The sequence below is a fragment of the Lygodium microphyllum genome, chromosome 3 (assembly GCF_053477565.2).
Source record: "Lygodium microphyllum isolate KBCC chromosome 3, Lygodium_microphyllum_v1.1.10, whole genome shotgun sequence".
NCBI classification, from domain to species: domain Eukaryota; kingdom Viridiplantae; phylum Streptophyta; class Polypodiopsida; order Schizaeales; family Lygodiaceae; genus Lygodium; species Lygodium microphyllum.
Genome location: NC_141137.1, coordinates 132126309 through 132142216, shown reverse-complemented (window position 1 = coordinate 132142216; position 15908 = coordinate 132126309).

The following is a 15908-nucleotide window of genomic DNA, read 5'->3' as shown; positions in this document are numbered from 1 at the left end:
CAAACCCTTGCACCCTAATTTGAGCCACATTGATGTACTAATAGCAAATTCTAGATGCAATACCAAGAGTACTCAAAGCCCTTTTGCATGGTTGCCTGGTCACTGCAATACATAGATGATAAAGGGAAACTAAATGAAATGCATAACTAGGGAAAAACAAATCATGTTGTTTATTCAATGGAAGAGGGATTATCAAAATTCACTACCTCCCTAGTCTTAAAATTTTCTATATCCATGTCCTTATCTTACATTACATAATCAACAAACTCTTGTATGTTTTACAGGTTCCTATAAAGTCACTTCTTCAAAACACTGCAGAAATTCTACAGTAAAATCCTAAGACATCTTTGGATGATCAGAAACATGTCCTCCTAGACACTTACAACATTTGATCACAAATGTTGAGATATCATCATCTTCTTGTATATCAACGTGACCTTGATCTGCAACATTATTAGACATTGTTTACTACACTACTGAAACTACAAAACATTGCAATTGACAACTATTAGCATGAAAAATTGAACTCTCTTGCTTATGCATTCTAGCATTAGAACCACCATCTACAGACTTAATCTGCATGTCGAAAGACTCCTCATGCAAAGTTTGGAAGTCAAACAATATTTTTTGCAAGACTTTTGCTCTCTATTCAGTAGTAAATTTAGCCAATTATACATCCTAAAAATCCTGCTTCACTTTAACTAATTCATTATGCAACTGAGAAATTTGATTACAATGATCCTCATTAACCTTGAACAATCTTTTTGCATCCTCAGAAATAAATGATCCCTGCAACACTTCATAGGGTCTGTTAACTACTACTCCTAATCTTGCCATTGTAGTGTTCTAAGTCTGTTTTGCAATATTTAGAACCTGAGCCTGTAATGCATCATGATCTATTTTTGAGATCATAGACCCCTCAATTTCCACATCAAGGATGTGCAAAACGTGTATTTCCAATTGCTGCAATGGAAGTATTTATTTTTCCAACATTTGACATCAACTCAATAATTCAACATTATTTTGGGCCAAAATAGAATACTCTTCTACAACTTTCACATTCAACTCTTCTGACCATTCCTTAAACAACTTCACAGAAAACTTAATATGAGCCAAATTCTTCTCTAACATGTATTAAGCCTTCTGCCAAGATTCCTTCTCAGTGGCATGATCTCTATTCACTTGCCACAAATAGGTAGATAATTCAACCACCTTAGCAACTTCATGATCATAATGCTGCCTAAGATGAGTGTAAGCGGACATTTCAACTAAAACCCTAGAAGGTAACTGCTCCATAAAAGATTGAACATCCCTCAGTTTGCCCAATACTTCTGATACATCCATTTCTAACATCTTAAAGCCCTGAAATGCTGAAAAAGGACTAGATTGCCTTGAGTTTATTGGTTCTCCTAATAAATGAATGTTAATGGCACATATGGCCATTGAACTAAGTGCTCTAGCAAACTTAGTATCCAACTTGATCTTGCCTAGTTTCAATACAGATCCCTTAGCTATAGATTCTCTTACCATGGCTGAGTCAAATGCATCTATAGTAAGGTCAACACTTTCTTCTACTGGAATATTATCAACTACCTTTTGTGCTTTCTCAAGGTCATATCTAGCTACTAAAAGATTGTAAAACATCTGTTGGTGAGTATTGCTGGTAGTGGAAGGATTATTAACATCATTAATCTCCTACTTAATATTCTCACCAAATGATAGTGAAATATTGTCTTTCCCCTTACTTGTCACACTAGAGTAGTCTACAAGACTGCAAGATACACTTCTGTTGCATATTCATACAAGGCCCCTAATACCATTCCAAGGTGACTTCACTGCTCAATCTTGCAGGACCCTCTTAGATAAACTTCTTGCATGTTTTTCTCATAAACCAAACCTTCTCAATTAGGAATTGCTTCATTTGTGGCATATCAGAGTATTCCATAGGTATCTTTGCCAATTGAGTCTATCTTCATGGGATGCATGATCTTCTCCATGAACTAAAGAAGATGAAGCTTCTTGAGAGGTGGTTGTTCCTTGAGGGTGTACACTCTTCATGTTCCTATAGCCTTTCCAAATTCTTCCCTCGTCTCTTTTGTTGAGCATTTCCACAACTTAGGTTTCTCATTGCATAGAAAATTCAAGATGTTACCTGAGGGTAGGAGTCAGCTCTACCACACTGCCCAACCAGCCCTTAGATTATCTCATGCAAGTCCCCATGAATAAAAATTTTTTTCGCATCCATTTGGTAATAAGTCTAGATCCATCTATGCAACCAAGGACAATACCAAGCATAGGGTAATCATCTTGACCACATAAGAGAAGATCTCATGAAAACCAACTCCCTTCTCCTACTTGAAACCCTTAAATAGCAATCAATCAAGTTTTATATGCTGGCTTTGGATAACTGAGGCTAGTCTTCAACTTGTACACCTACTTGCATGCATATTTTCCATTGATTTCTTTATATTTTCCGTTAGGCAAAGAAATAAAATCCCATGTATGGTTTTTATGTAGTGAATTATACTCACATTTCATAGCTCTCTTCCAAGAGTGACTATCACATTTGCATAAAGGCTCCTCATAAGTGAGAGGCTCACTAGAATCGGTCATCATGATGTAATGCATAGAGGGATCAAAGTAATTAGGAGGATAGGAAGATTGCAAATCCATTTGCATAGGTGCATAAAGATTTTGCTACGAGTAGATCCAAGTCAAATTGGCAACATCCCAGGGACCTATCTCTTGAAGCCATTGCTAAGTCTTACCATTGGATAGATCAAGCAGTACCTGGGAATCCTAAAATGATGATTGGCATGATGTAGATGGAATGACTGTAGCCCTCCTCCTTGGCTTTGGTACTCCGCTACTTCTTTGTTCATCGACTACGCAAAGGTTGGATCAAGATCCTCGTCACTTTACAGCTCGTGCACCAACGACAACTCCCTTCATCTAGTAGCTACTCGTGGGGGACCGAGTCTTTCATCTACTACCATGGGAGTCCAACACCATAGCCACCGGTAAGTCCCTCGAATGGTTTAAACATTGCAAAAGAGAAAAGATGTCTTGCTTCAAAGAAGCTAATGACCTACGTTTCATTGAAGGCTAGGTAAGGTAGGCAATTATCTGGGATTACAAGAAAACTGATTGGAAAGATCCTAATACTCTAATGAATCAGTATAACTTGATTGAAGAAGAAATCACCCTGCTAATGCAAAGAAGAAACAAATGGGAACCCCACATCAGGCGTGCAATTCAGATGAACAAAGAGTTTAATGTCAGAGGGATATGTTGGTTAAATAATAAACCACTGCTACCTATTCAAGAGAGGAAGGAATCACCCAACAAATTTGTCAAAAAACTAAACAGGAGATGCACATCAATTGGAATCATCACCAGTGGAACTAAAAATTTTTCATGATCTAGATTCCCAGCATCCAACCAAAAAAATCCAGCCTTCTATGGTTGATTCAGTTGAAAGCTGTGTGGACAGCCTCCAAGGCCAAAAATTTAGGATTAGGCACAGCTTATGCCCTCGATGCCAAAAAGAAGAGGAAATCATTCCCCATCTTTTCTTCTCGTGCCAAGATAATTGGAATGTTATTAATATGCTGCAAAAAGCTCCCTTCCATCCCTCATCCCTAACATGGAAAGAAATAATACTGGGTGAAATATATGGAGTGCATCGGTCATTTGGAACTGGCTGCGCACTTTATTTTTGTGGCAGATTTGGATCTCTAGAAATAAAAAATTGTTTGAACAAGTGAATGTGGATCCAATGTACAGTTTTAAGGAAGAAATTTTGTTTCAGGTCAAGAGTCAAAGAAAGCAATTAGCTAGGGACTGCAGCAAACATCCCTTAGCCAGGAAGAAAAAGAAGGAGGATCCATATGAAGGAATTGACATCGAGATGAGGAAGTTCTTCATCCATGAAGAAAGGAGAAGGAAAATGGAGCACAAAGAAACATGATTCCTTGAAATGTTTCAAAAATCCACTGCTAACATGCTTGATGTAATGGAAAAACAAGTCTGAACATGTAAAGACAAGCCAAGTCATTGTAAAGAACTACTAGCTAGCTAAGTCTAGGTGGTTTTCCTGCTCAATCCCACATTTTGTAATACTTTTACCTTTGCTTTATTTTTAATACAACTTCTCGTTTTCACAAAAAAAAAGAAAATAAAAAGGCAATCATGCACCAACACTTTAAAGGATTTCTCCCTGGATTTTCAAGCCATATTTCTCAATCGGTACACCCCAACACAATGGACTGGAGTAGAGGGTGGAACAACTTTTTTCAACCTGAATCTCTTAATCACTGTCTTCAAGAGTCTGCCTGCAAAATCTTGCAACAAAAATGTACCATTTCCCACATCCTTAGCAATAAGATAAGGACCAAAGTAACACACTTTAAGCTTACCAACCTGCTTGCCAAGCTTGGAATTATACATCACTACACAATCACCCTTCTCAAAGATCTTCTTCTTGATATGGTGATTCACCCAAGCTTGTCTTTAGTAATGCATCACTTTAGATATGTAAGTAGAAATAATCTGGTCTTTGTCGTGTTAACAGAGCAATTGCTTCAATCTTGGTTGAATAGATTTGTCTAGAGACATTTTAAATTCTGCTACAACTTGCAAAGATTACACCACAAAATCCACATGGACTATAGCTTCCCACCCATAAGCCAACCAAAATGAAGCCATCCCTATAGTGACCTTATACAATGTGTGGAAAGCCCATATAGCAAAATCCAGCTTTTGATCCCAATCACTCTTATTATCTACAACGATCTTCTTTAGAATTTGCATTAGAATCTTATCTAAACTTTTTGCCTGCCCATTTGCTTATGGATTATATGAGGTAGACTTCTTATGTAAAATCATATGCTTACAAGTCAACTCTACAATCACTTTATTCAGGCCATAATGTTAGAATACACAAATCTAGCAACACTCTTGGCAATATCATCCTTCAAGGCTTTAGCCTCCACCCATTTGGTGCAATTATCAGTACAAACCAGAATATACCTATTCATTGTATGCTTTGTAGGAGGTTTAATGGACCCTCTAAAATCGATCCCCCACTTTTGAAAAGGTTCTAAGGGAAGCATAGGAGGGTGATCCTTCATGTGATCCCTCAACTAGGCGCTCCTTATTAGCACAAGCCAAACAAGATTTACCAAATTGATATGCATCCTTTAAAACTATAGGCCTCCACAACCCAGCCTGCAAAATCTTTTGGCGTGTAACTTCACCTGAAAAGTTCCCTCCTAAAACACTGACATGAGCATCTTCAACCCAAGGACTACCCCTCCTTTGGCACACACCTTCTCAGAACATCATCAAGACCCCACCTGTATAATTGACCACATATAACTTGAAAGGACTTACTCCGTAATGCGAGCTTTTTTCATTGATCAAAATCTAACGAATCATGCATGCTACTTGAAAGAGAAAACTTTAGGATTTGATCATAATGTGCATTAGGATTGTACACTTGGACTTCAAGCAATCTACATAAAAAACAACTTTGTTAGCTAGCAAATAATACCTAAACTTTTGTAGAGCAAACAGCCTCCCCAAAGCCTCTCTCTCAACCAAGGAATAGTTCTTCTCTACAGCACTTAGCCTTTGGCTTGTATAATAAACTAGTCAAAACCATCCTAGAACCTCATCCTATATGAAAACTGCATCACCTGCAATAGTGGACGCATTCACAAAACTTAAAAAGGGAGATGCCACTTAGGAGGTTGTAGAATAGGCACAACCATCAAAATTTTCTTCAATGCATCAAAAGACTTTTGCTAGGAATCTCTCCATATAAAATGTACCCCCTTATGGGTCAAGATGGTAAACATAGCACAAATATCAGCCAAGTAGTTGAGATACCTGCTATGCCATTTAATATGACCAACAAACTGCATTACCTCTAAAAAAGACATGGGAGGTTGAACTTTGCTCACCACCTCAATGATCTTATGTGGATCAATTAACATGAAATCCTCAGAAATAATACCTCTAAGAAAATGTCCACTCTTGGCTACAAATACTGACTTGAAAGGATTCAGGGAAAGCCCAACCTAATGACACCTTTCAAAATATAGCCTAAGATGATGTAGATGGTTCTTCTTCTTCCCAAATATATAGAAATTATCAAGAAAAAATCTCATGAAAGTTGTCAAGCAAGGGTCAAAATATATGCTGCCCCTTGAAACTCTACAGGAATAGTTTTCAAGTCAAAATTCATAGTTGTGCTAACAAAGGAATCCCATTGTGTTATGAATTCAATTTCATCCATGTCCTCTAGATGCATGTGAATCTAGTTGTATTCGGAAAATCCATCAATGAAACTTTACATTTGATGACCTACTATGTCATCAAGTAAATAATATGTAAAAGGAAGCAAAAACAAATCTACTAACGTGGTTGCATTTAGCTTTTGATAATCCACACATATATAGATTTTCTCATTCCTCTTTGTAACTACAACAATTGAAGATATCCAAGTAGCTTAACTAATGGGCTTAATGAATCCAACCCACAACAGTTTATCAAGTTTCTCCTTGAATTTTTTTGCATAATTAGGATTCATTCTGTAACAATGCTACACAACATGTTTGCATCCTTCTAGAAATTGATCCGATGCTGAAAAAATTTGAGGGTCAAAGCCATGCATATCAATATACTCCCAAGCAAAAATATCTACAAATTCTCTGCACAATGCCATTAGCTCTTTCTTAAATTCTAGATCAACAAAAATTCTAACAATAGGTTTAGGGACATCAACAAAACCCAAATCCACTTATTTCACTTCATCTTCTATAGCATCATGAACTAAGTGCCACATTGTATATTCAAATTGTACCTTTCCCTCAATTGTAGCTTTCTTGGACATTTTCTCTTGTTCTTAGTAGTTTGAAAATGCTTTACTATTTGATCCTAAACATGTTGTGCCTACAACATTGAATTTTGCAGGTTTGGACCTATTTCCTGAATGTTTGTTACAGTAGGTAAATCCTGCACATTAGAAATAACAAAATATTCCTATACTATCTTTTCCACACCTATTTCAAAAACAAGGACTAGCATCTTGCCATAAGTACAAAGTTTAATCTCCTTTTTGCCATGTAGAGTAATCACAAATCCAAAACCTCAATCTTGTTTCATCTTGGCCAACTTAAACCAAGGCCTTCCAAGAAACATTTAATAAGCATCCTCAAACTCCTCCATATGCAACACTACAAAACTCACCTTGAATTTGAAACCAACAACTGGAGTAACTCGTTCCTCAGAATACCTAATGGTTGTAGTCTTCACTAATCAACCACATTTACCTAAAATGGAGCTAGAGCCAACTTTGAACATTTATGAGGTATGCAAACTACTTCTGGAAGAATATTACCTGAGGATCCGCCATCTAAAAAAACTTCATAAAACATATTTCCCATATATTGTACTTGAATTGTGGGAATTTCATAACAACCACCAGTTTACTGAGTAGGGATTACAGCACAACATAAAGTATCCACGGGTTTTGAACCCAATTCATGGTTACTAAGACTCCTGCATTGTTCTTTCAACTTCTACAACAGGTTCTCCTTGTTGAAACCAGGAATCAAGTTTAAAGCATGTTCAAGTGTTAAGTGCAATGGTGGTGTAACTAAGGCTTGGAATAATGCTTCAGATCCACTTGATTCAAGTGCTATTGTTTTTGAAATAGTAGATTTCCTAAATTGAAATTCTTTAGGATTTTTTAAGGAATCCTCCTCTCTTGAACCTCATATTTTGTTTTTGGAAGTTTATTTTGCCTCTGAACTGTTGTACTTGATGGATTGCTCGATTCCAAATATCTTTTTGAACTTCCCAATCTAAATTCTTCTTCTTCTAGACTCTTGTCATAGCCATTTCCTCAACATCATCTTGACAGTCTTCAACTACCATACAAGTAAAACAATCACACCGAAGATGAACTTGTGGAACACTATCCACATGCTGAATTGATGCCATCATGAACTTCTCAACTTCAAGAAAAAACCTGAAATAATTATGTATCCTCATATTCTACCAAGCTTGACATTTTTGCTTGCTCCTTAAGCAAATCTATTATAATTGTAGCAACTGGGGTTGATAGCTATGGATGAGGTGCTCTTGTAGACTGCCCTTCATTTGGGCTCTTAGCTACTTGTATTCCTCTCTCAACTCTATGCCTAACCCATAGTCCACATTGCAACCCCATGGAATGTCCCTAGACTCTGTAGTAGTGACAAGCTCCTTATTGCCCCTCCATTGGTTCTCTGGTCTATTTAGAAATATTTGTGGTCCCCTAAACCCCCTTTGCATCCTATTATTTGCAACAATCTGATGAACTACTTACTGCTACTTGTTGTATATCCCAGAAACCCCTAAAGCTTTTAATATTCTTAGTTATTTTCTGATCCAATTTGTTGTCATATTTCTTTTTGGTGGATAATGATTTTGATTTAGAGGTTTTATGGGAGGACTTCTTACCTTTGGATTTCTTGGCACGTTTCTTTTTCTTTTTCTTCCAGCCTTCATCATCATCACAATCATTAGAGTCTGAATCAAATTCTAAGCCATTGTAGTCACTATCATATTCTAACTCCTCCTCCTCCTCATCCTCACTATTTGTAGGTAATACCACTTTTTGAATCAGACCCTACAATTTTCTTTTTACAAGAATGGGATAACTCAAGATGTTTTTTCACCCGTGCTATGCCACAACCAAAACATCCAAATTTTGTTGGGGCATTGATGACATAAAAGCCATGTTGCAGAAAGAATTTCAAATTACAGACTTAGCAGAGCTGGAATTTTTTTGCGCACACCTCATGGGATTTGGATGCTACAGAAATAGTATGCAGATAATATATTGGAGAAGTATGGAATGTTGGAATGCAAACCAATGGACACACCACTAGAGAAGAATGTAAAGATGGCTATTGATACATGAAATGTGATAGAGAACGTGACTATGTATAGATAGATGGTTGGGACTTTGTTCTATCTTACTATCACTAGACCATAATTGAGTTATATAGTTGGGTTGATCAACCAGTTTATGTAGCAGCCAAGGAAACCTCATCTAGATGCTATGAGAAGGATCTTGAGATATGTGAAGGGTACATTGCCTTATGGGCTGTTCTATTAGCATGGTAAGCATGTTGAGCTTACAAGTTATAGTGATGCAAATTGGGCTGACTGTGTGTATGGAAAAATATCAACTACTGGATATGCTTTTGGTCTTGGAAGTAGCATGGTCAGTTGGAGTAGTAAGAAACAACCTATTATGGCTCTCTCAAGTACAAAAATAGAATACAGGGGTACAACATTAGTTGCATGTGAGGCTGCTTCATTGGTTAAGTTGATGGATGACTTGGGGATTTATGTGGATAAACTAGTCAAGCTATATTGTGATAGCATGAGTAGTGTGCTCCTAGCAAGCAATCAAGTATGTCATGCTAGGTCAAAGCACATAGAGGTACATTACCATTTCATCACGAAAATGGTGCTTGGAGCCAGGATAGACCTCATTCATGTGAAAATTGAAGACCAAGTGGTAGACATCTTTACCAAATCACTTGGTAAAGTGGCAAAGTAGTTACCCAATCGCGATGGTGACCCCTATAGTTTCATAAAACAAGTTGAGCAAGTTTACAAGGCAAACAATCTTCTTGGTGATGCCAACCAAGTGTAAGCGTTTGGAATTTTCTTAAGCGAAAAGGGGCGAATCTAGTTTATGGGGTTGAATGACACAGAGAATGCATCTTTCCTACTATTATTGGGGGATTTATTCATTAAGATATTTGTTGAAGCTAGCTATGGGGATAACCTCATCATGCGGCTGATGAACATCAAACAATTAGAAGGGGAGAGCATGAGAGTCTATGTCTCTAAGGTCTAGAGTATGTTTAAAGGATTTCTTATTATAGAGAGATCCATAGCTAAGGTAGTTATGAAGACCTTCATCAAGGGCATCCATGATGAAAGGATACATGAGACCTTAGATGGAACTCTAAATTAGACTATTCCATCATCAATGACATCCTTGATGAGGGGTCTCAACTACCTACCTACCCCGGGACAATTGGACTAGGAACTCCTGCTAGGCGAGGACTCCTACAGCCTGATCTTATATTTGTAGATACTTTTTATTCATCACTTCTTAATACATCAAGACTTGATAATCGAGCATGTAAAAAGGAGGGAGTTGAGCGTAGTGACCCAAGGAGAATAGGGCATCGGCCTTAGGTATTGTCTTGGTACCCAAGAACCTACCAAGCCCTCACAAGGTCACAGTTTATATTTTTTTCCCCTTCCGCTCACTTTTCTTTACAAGAGGCAAACAACTACTTAGACCACCCCAGACACATCTAACCTAAACTTTGGGACATCATGCCTGATTGCCAGTCCCCAACAAAAGAAAGAAAAATCTCCATAGATACACATATCTATTCAACATAAAGGGAAATAACTTATAAAGGAAGGATATCACGTGGACTTGGCCACAAGAAACATCGCATAGCAAAGGCTCCCTCCATATGCTCCATCAAACCTGTTTGGTACAATCGCTAAAACGAAAAACCATTAAACATACCTACACTAAACAAATACATGGCTTTCTTGGCGTAACGAAATATTTCATTTCGAAACAAATGAACTGGCTCTCTTGGCCTAACAAAATACAACATTGTCCATCCAAAACAATCGGCCCTCTTGGCCTAGAGAAAAAATAACACAGCTTATACACCTCCCTCCTTGGACTAGTACTACTGACATACAGCAAGACACTCCATTCCAAAGAGAAAAGAGGGCTCCTAGCTCTAAGCTAGATGCATGAGATTATGATCTATACCTCCTACATATACGACAAGAGGCATATGCATAGAATGTCATCTAACCACCCTATGGATCCAAGGTAACAATGGTAAATGAGTTTCGGCTACTTTTTGCATTACCCACACTAACCATCGCCTGCCATATAAATAATATTCCAATAAAATTCCCCATAATCGACCAAGTCCTATCTCATATCATCAATGGAGAGATCTAAACAAGGACCATAGTTGAAAAAGAGTTCTTCTTCATAAGCATAATTTGCTAATGAATTGGCAATTTGATTCCAATATCGTGGAACCAGCTGAAGAGATAATCTCTCAAACTTATCAATCAAGTTCATAGTAGCATGATAATACATACAAAGAATGGGATTTTGCACTGTGTACATTTGACTCAATTGAGTCAAAACCAATGGAGAATCCCCTTTTACTAATAATGATGCCAGGAGGCATATTCCACGGTGGATTCCGTGAGGTTTTACAGTGGATTCCGTAAACTTAGATGACCGGGGCTCACACGCAAAGAGGATTCTTTGTGCGAGAAGTTGATGGGGACGCCTGTCCTTTTCGGGCGTTTCATTAATTTAGTGTGTACATGGGTGATTCCATAGCGGGTGATTCCGCAAAATGCATATTAAATTAATAAACGTTTATGAGTTTAGAGTACGCACTCGTAATAAATTAAGGTTAGGATTTATTTCTAACCGGTTGATTTATTTATGTAGTTGAAGACTGCTAGGTATTCACTTTTGTCGGTTTAATTGTGTTATTTTACTAACGATTGTGAATGCTTCAGTTGATGTGTAGAGATAGCAGTAGTGCGGAGGAAAGCATTGGAGTCTAGCGGGTTTTCGACTCTTGGATTAGATTTTGATAGGCGCCACACCTATATTTTGTTATGTCTATAGAGACATCGATTATTTATTATTATTTTGTATGCGCTTATGCGCCTGGATATGTTATTTCTATTTGGACATTGAGATTGGGCGTGCCAGACTCTATGGGCACCGTCCATTAGCTTTATTTTCCTATTTTTGGTAGAAAGCAAACTCAAAAGCTAAAAGCTTGTCATATTTTTGTAATTGGGCTATTTTTGAGCATAAAGATTGGAAATATACATTAAAATACATGCTTTGTGAAGCGCTCACACAAGGCATGGGGGAGATTGAACCCAATTTGTCTCTTGTCTCATGTCGTGCTTGCTTTTACATTGGCTTTTGTGCTAAAAAGTAGAGTACTTTGTTCTTGGGGACCTTCCGGGATTCACCACGTGAGCTATCTGCGTCCGATCTGCGCACCAGTGGTATCAGAGCGGAGCAGAGATCAAGGGCTTCCAATCGCTACCAATCTCGGGCGAAGGCGGAGCTCCAGGAACAAACGGCCTCTACAGTCAATCTTGTCGCGAACCGTCGATACAGGCAGACTTCTGGCGATCAAGAACCCCTGTTTCCACTGTCAGATCGCGAAGGACCAATCTCTGACGGCGGAGGACCACTCATCAATTCTCTTCATCAAGTCGTTGCAAACAGAGATAAGATCTTTCCTAATCAAGCTTATTAATACCTTAAAGCTTAGTCTTAAGCTTAAGAAGCTTATAGAGCTTCAAATCGTCAAGTCGATCAACAAGAGGAGCCCCGAAAATCACGCGCAGAAAAAAAAACGGCCCCCCCCCTTCACGAAAAAAACGGCGGCCTGTTTCCTCCTTCTTAAGCTTATTAAGCTTAAGCTTAACTCATTAAGCTTAAGACACTTCAAACTCTGCAAGTCAGTTACGGCAGAGAAGTCAAAATACTCCGGGTCTCGCACTACAGAAGTCAAGTTCAGCAAGTCACTTGGAATCAAGTCCTGCAAGTTCTGCAAGTCGGCCTAAGTTCAGCAAGTCAACAACCCTGCAAGTCTGCTAAGTCTGCAACTCTGCAAGTCAGACTAAATCAGAACTGACTAGTGCTTAAAACTCATAGAAGACTTGTTCGTATGCAAAAACTCTGAACTGGAAAGTTGTTCGCAGCAAGCTGTTTTACCTATCTGCAAGTTCGTTGAAGTACTTTCAGCAAACGGAGATAGAAATATTGCAGAATTTCTAAAAATTGAAGAAGAAAGTACCCAAAAATACATAGCCTTGTAACCCCAAATTTGAGCTACGCTCATCCCGCTAACTGATTTTGAGTGAGAAAGGTTTGTTGAGTTTTACAGGATGACTACCCCACATATGGATGATCCTATGGCTGAAGACAACCTACCCGAGCCTACCATGGAACAAAAGCTGGATCTTATCATGCTGCAATTGGAAGAAGAGCGAAGAGCTAGGCAAGCCTTGCAAGCGCAATTGACAAAGCTACAAGGAGCGTCCACTGATAAAGAAGAACCTTAAGCTGAAGATTTGATTCGCCGTACCATCGACGCCACTCTTGAAGCAAAAACCATCCGCAAGGAATCCAAGATAAGTAAACGAAGTTTCAAGTTTCGCACTTTCAATGGCATAAGAGAAGGAAAGACTGTTTTATCATTCATTAGCCAGTTTGATGACTATTTCCATGAGGAAACTTATCCTGAGAAAGATAAAATCAAGTGTGTTACTAATCATCTGATAGACAGAGCATCACTTTGGTGGACTGTAGTCCGCAAGAGCATAGAATGTCCTGCTACATGGGAAGATTTCAAGAAGAAGTTCATGCAAAATTTTCTACCACCGCAATTTCATGAGAAGGCTATCAAGCAATGGGATTTACTTCAACAGCGCGACCGTGAGCCTATTCCACAGTATACAGAGCGTTTTTGGAATGCACTCCTACAGCTACGCACGCTTGAAGACGTACCAGAGACGACACATAAGCGGAAGTACATGTCTGGACTTCTTGGACATTACTACGCTGAGGTGAATATGTTCAAGCCTGCTACCCTTGAAGACGCCATCTCCTTAGCTCACGACATTGAAGATAAGTTACGCGGAAGAGATCGACGACCACAGCCATTCCAAGCAAACGGTAATTATGGATCTAAACAATTCAATTCCAATTTCAGAAGGTTTAATCCAGGTCGTTTTTCATCACCATCTTTCCGCAAGAATTGGCCTAAACCACCTGCATTACCATCCACTGTCAATCCAAATTCTAAGCCTATTCAACAAGCAAATCCAAATATACCCAGACTCCCAGCCATTGCAAATAATGTGACCAAAGCCAAGCCCATCGTATGCTACAAGTGTCACCAGCCAGGGCATCTCGCAGCAAATTGTCATTCAAAGAAGCCATCAGCACATATCAACTACCTTGGAGCTATGGACGAAGACGAGCATGAGGATATGCCGGATTTCACTAAAGAGGAAGATGATCCTGTTACTACTTCCGACACTTTACCAGGTATGCCTACTTTACATTCATTGTTGACTATGAAATGTATGGTGCATGGAAAAGAAAGAATTATATTGCATGATGACGGTAGTACCCATGACTTTATTTCAGCAAAATTGGTAAAGGAATTGAAACTGCATACAGTACCTACGCACTATCGCATAAAAGCTGCATTTTTAGGTACTAGGTACAATGGCACACAAGAAGTTCAAGATTTAGAAATTCAAATTGGTCCATATATTGAAAGAAGAAATTTCTTAGTTGTCCCATTACAGTCAAGCGACATTATTCTAGGAATGCCATGGAGACACCAACATAATCCCAATATAGATTATTCCACACACACAATGAATATAAATTTTCAAGGAAAATCTATTACATTATTTGGTATGCATGCATCTCATATGTTTCCACTGCTTTCGCATACCCAAGCAAAACGTGCACTACGCAAGAATACTAAATCATATCTCATTTGGGTGAATGAATTGCACGCAAAAGAAACTCATATGCACCCTAGGCATAAGGAATTTCTTGCATATTTTAAGGATTGTTTTGCAGAAGACCTACCACCAGGTTTACCTCCATTACGTCCAGAAGACCATAAGATTGACCTAATACCTGGCACACAACCACCTTGCAAAGCCCCATATAGGTACAATCAAATAGAGCAAAAAGAAATCCAGAGTCAAGTAGAAGAATTACTAAATAGAGGTTTAATTCGACCTAGCAGTTCCCCATTCGGTGCACCTGTGCTCTTAGTCAAGAAAAAGAATAATACTTATCGGATGTGTATTGACTACCGAGCATTAAACAAGATCACTGTAAAGAATAGATACCATATACCTAGAGTTGACGACCTTATGGACAAACTGCAAGGATCTTCTATATTTAGTAAAATTGACCTTAAATCTGGATATCATCAGGTGAGGTTAGATAAATCCGACATATTTAAAACTGCATTCAGGACACAGTTTGGCCATTACGAATTCTTAGTTATGCCATTTGGATTAACTAATGCACCTGCCACTTTCAGTAGAATGATGAACCGTATTTTTCTAAAATATCAATATTGTGTGATTGTTTTCTTTGATGATATTTTAGTGTTCAGTCAAAGTGAAATAGAGCATTATCAGCATTTATCATTAGTTTTTCAATTACTGAAAGAAAATCAATTGTTTGCAAATCCTGACAAGAGTGAATTCTTTGAGACAGAAATAGAATATCTAGGTCATATTGTATCAAAAGAAGGAATAAAAGTTGATCCTAAGAAAATTGATGCAATATTGCATTGGCCTATTCCTAAAAATGTACATGAATTACGCTCATTCCTTGGTCTTGCTAGTTTCTATAGGAAGTTTGTACGTAATTTCTCATTACTTGCTTTACCACTGACCAAACTTCTTAAGAAAGGCATTGTTTATCAATGGACTGAAAACCAGCAGAAATCCTTTGATTTACTTAAACGTGCATTGACCAATGCCCCTATTCTACAATTGCCTGACTTTAACAGACCATTCTTTCTAGTTGTGACCGATGCTAGCGGATCAGGAATAGGAGCCGTGCTAATGCAAGACAACCATCCAATAGCATATTCTAGTTCTAAGCTGAAACCCTCTGAGCTCAAATATTCCACTTATGACAAGGAACTCTTAGCAGTTGTTCAAGCATTAAAACAATGGAAGCATTATTTAATGGGTTC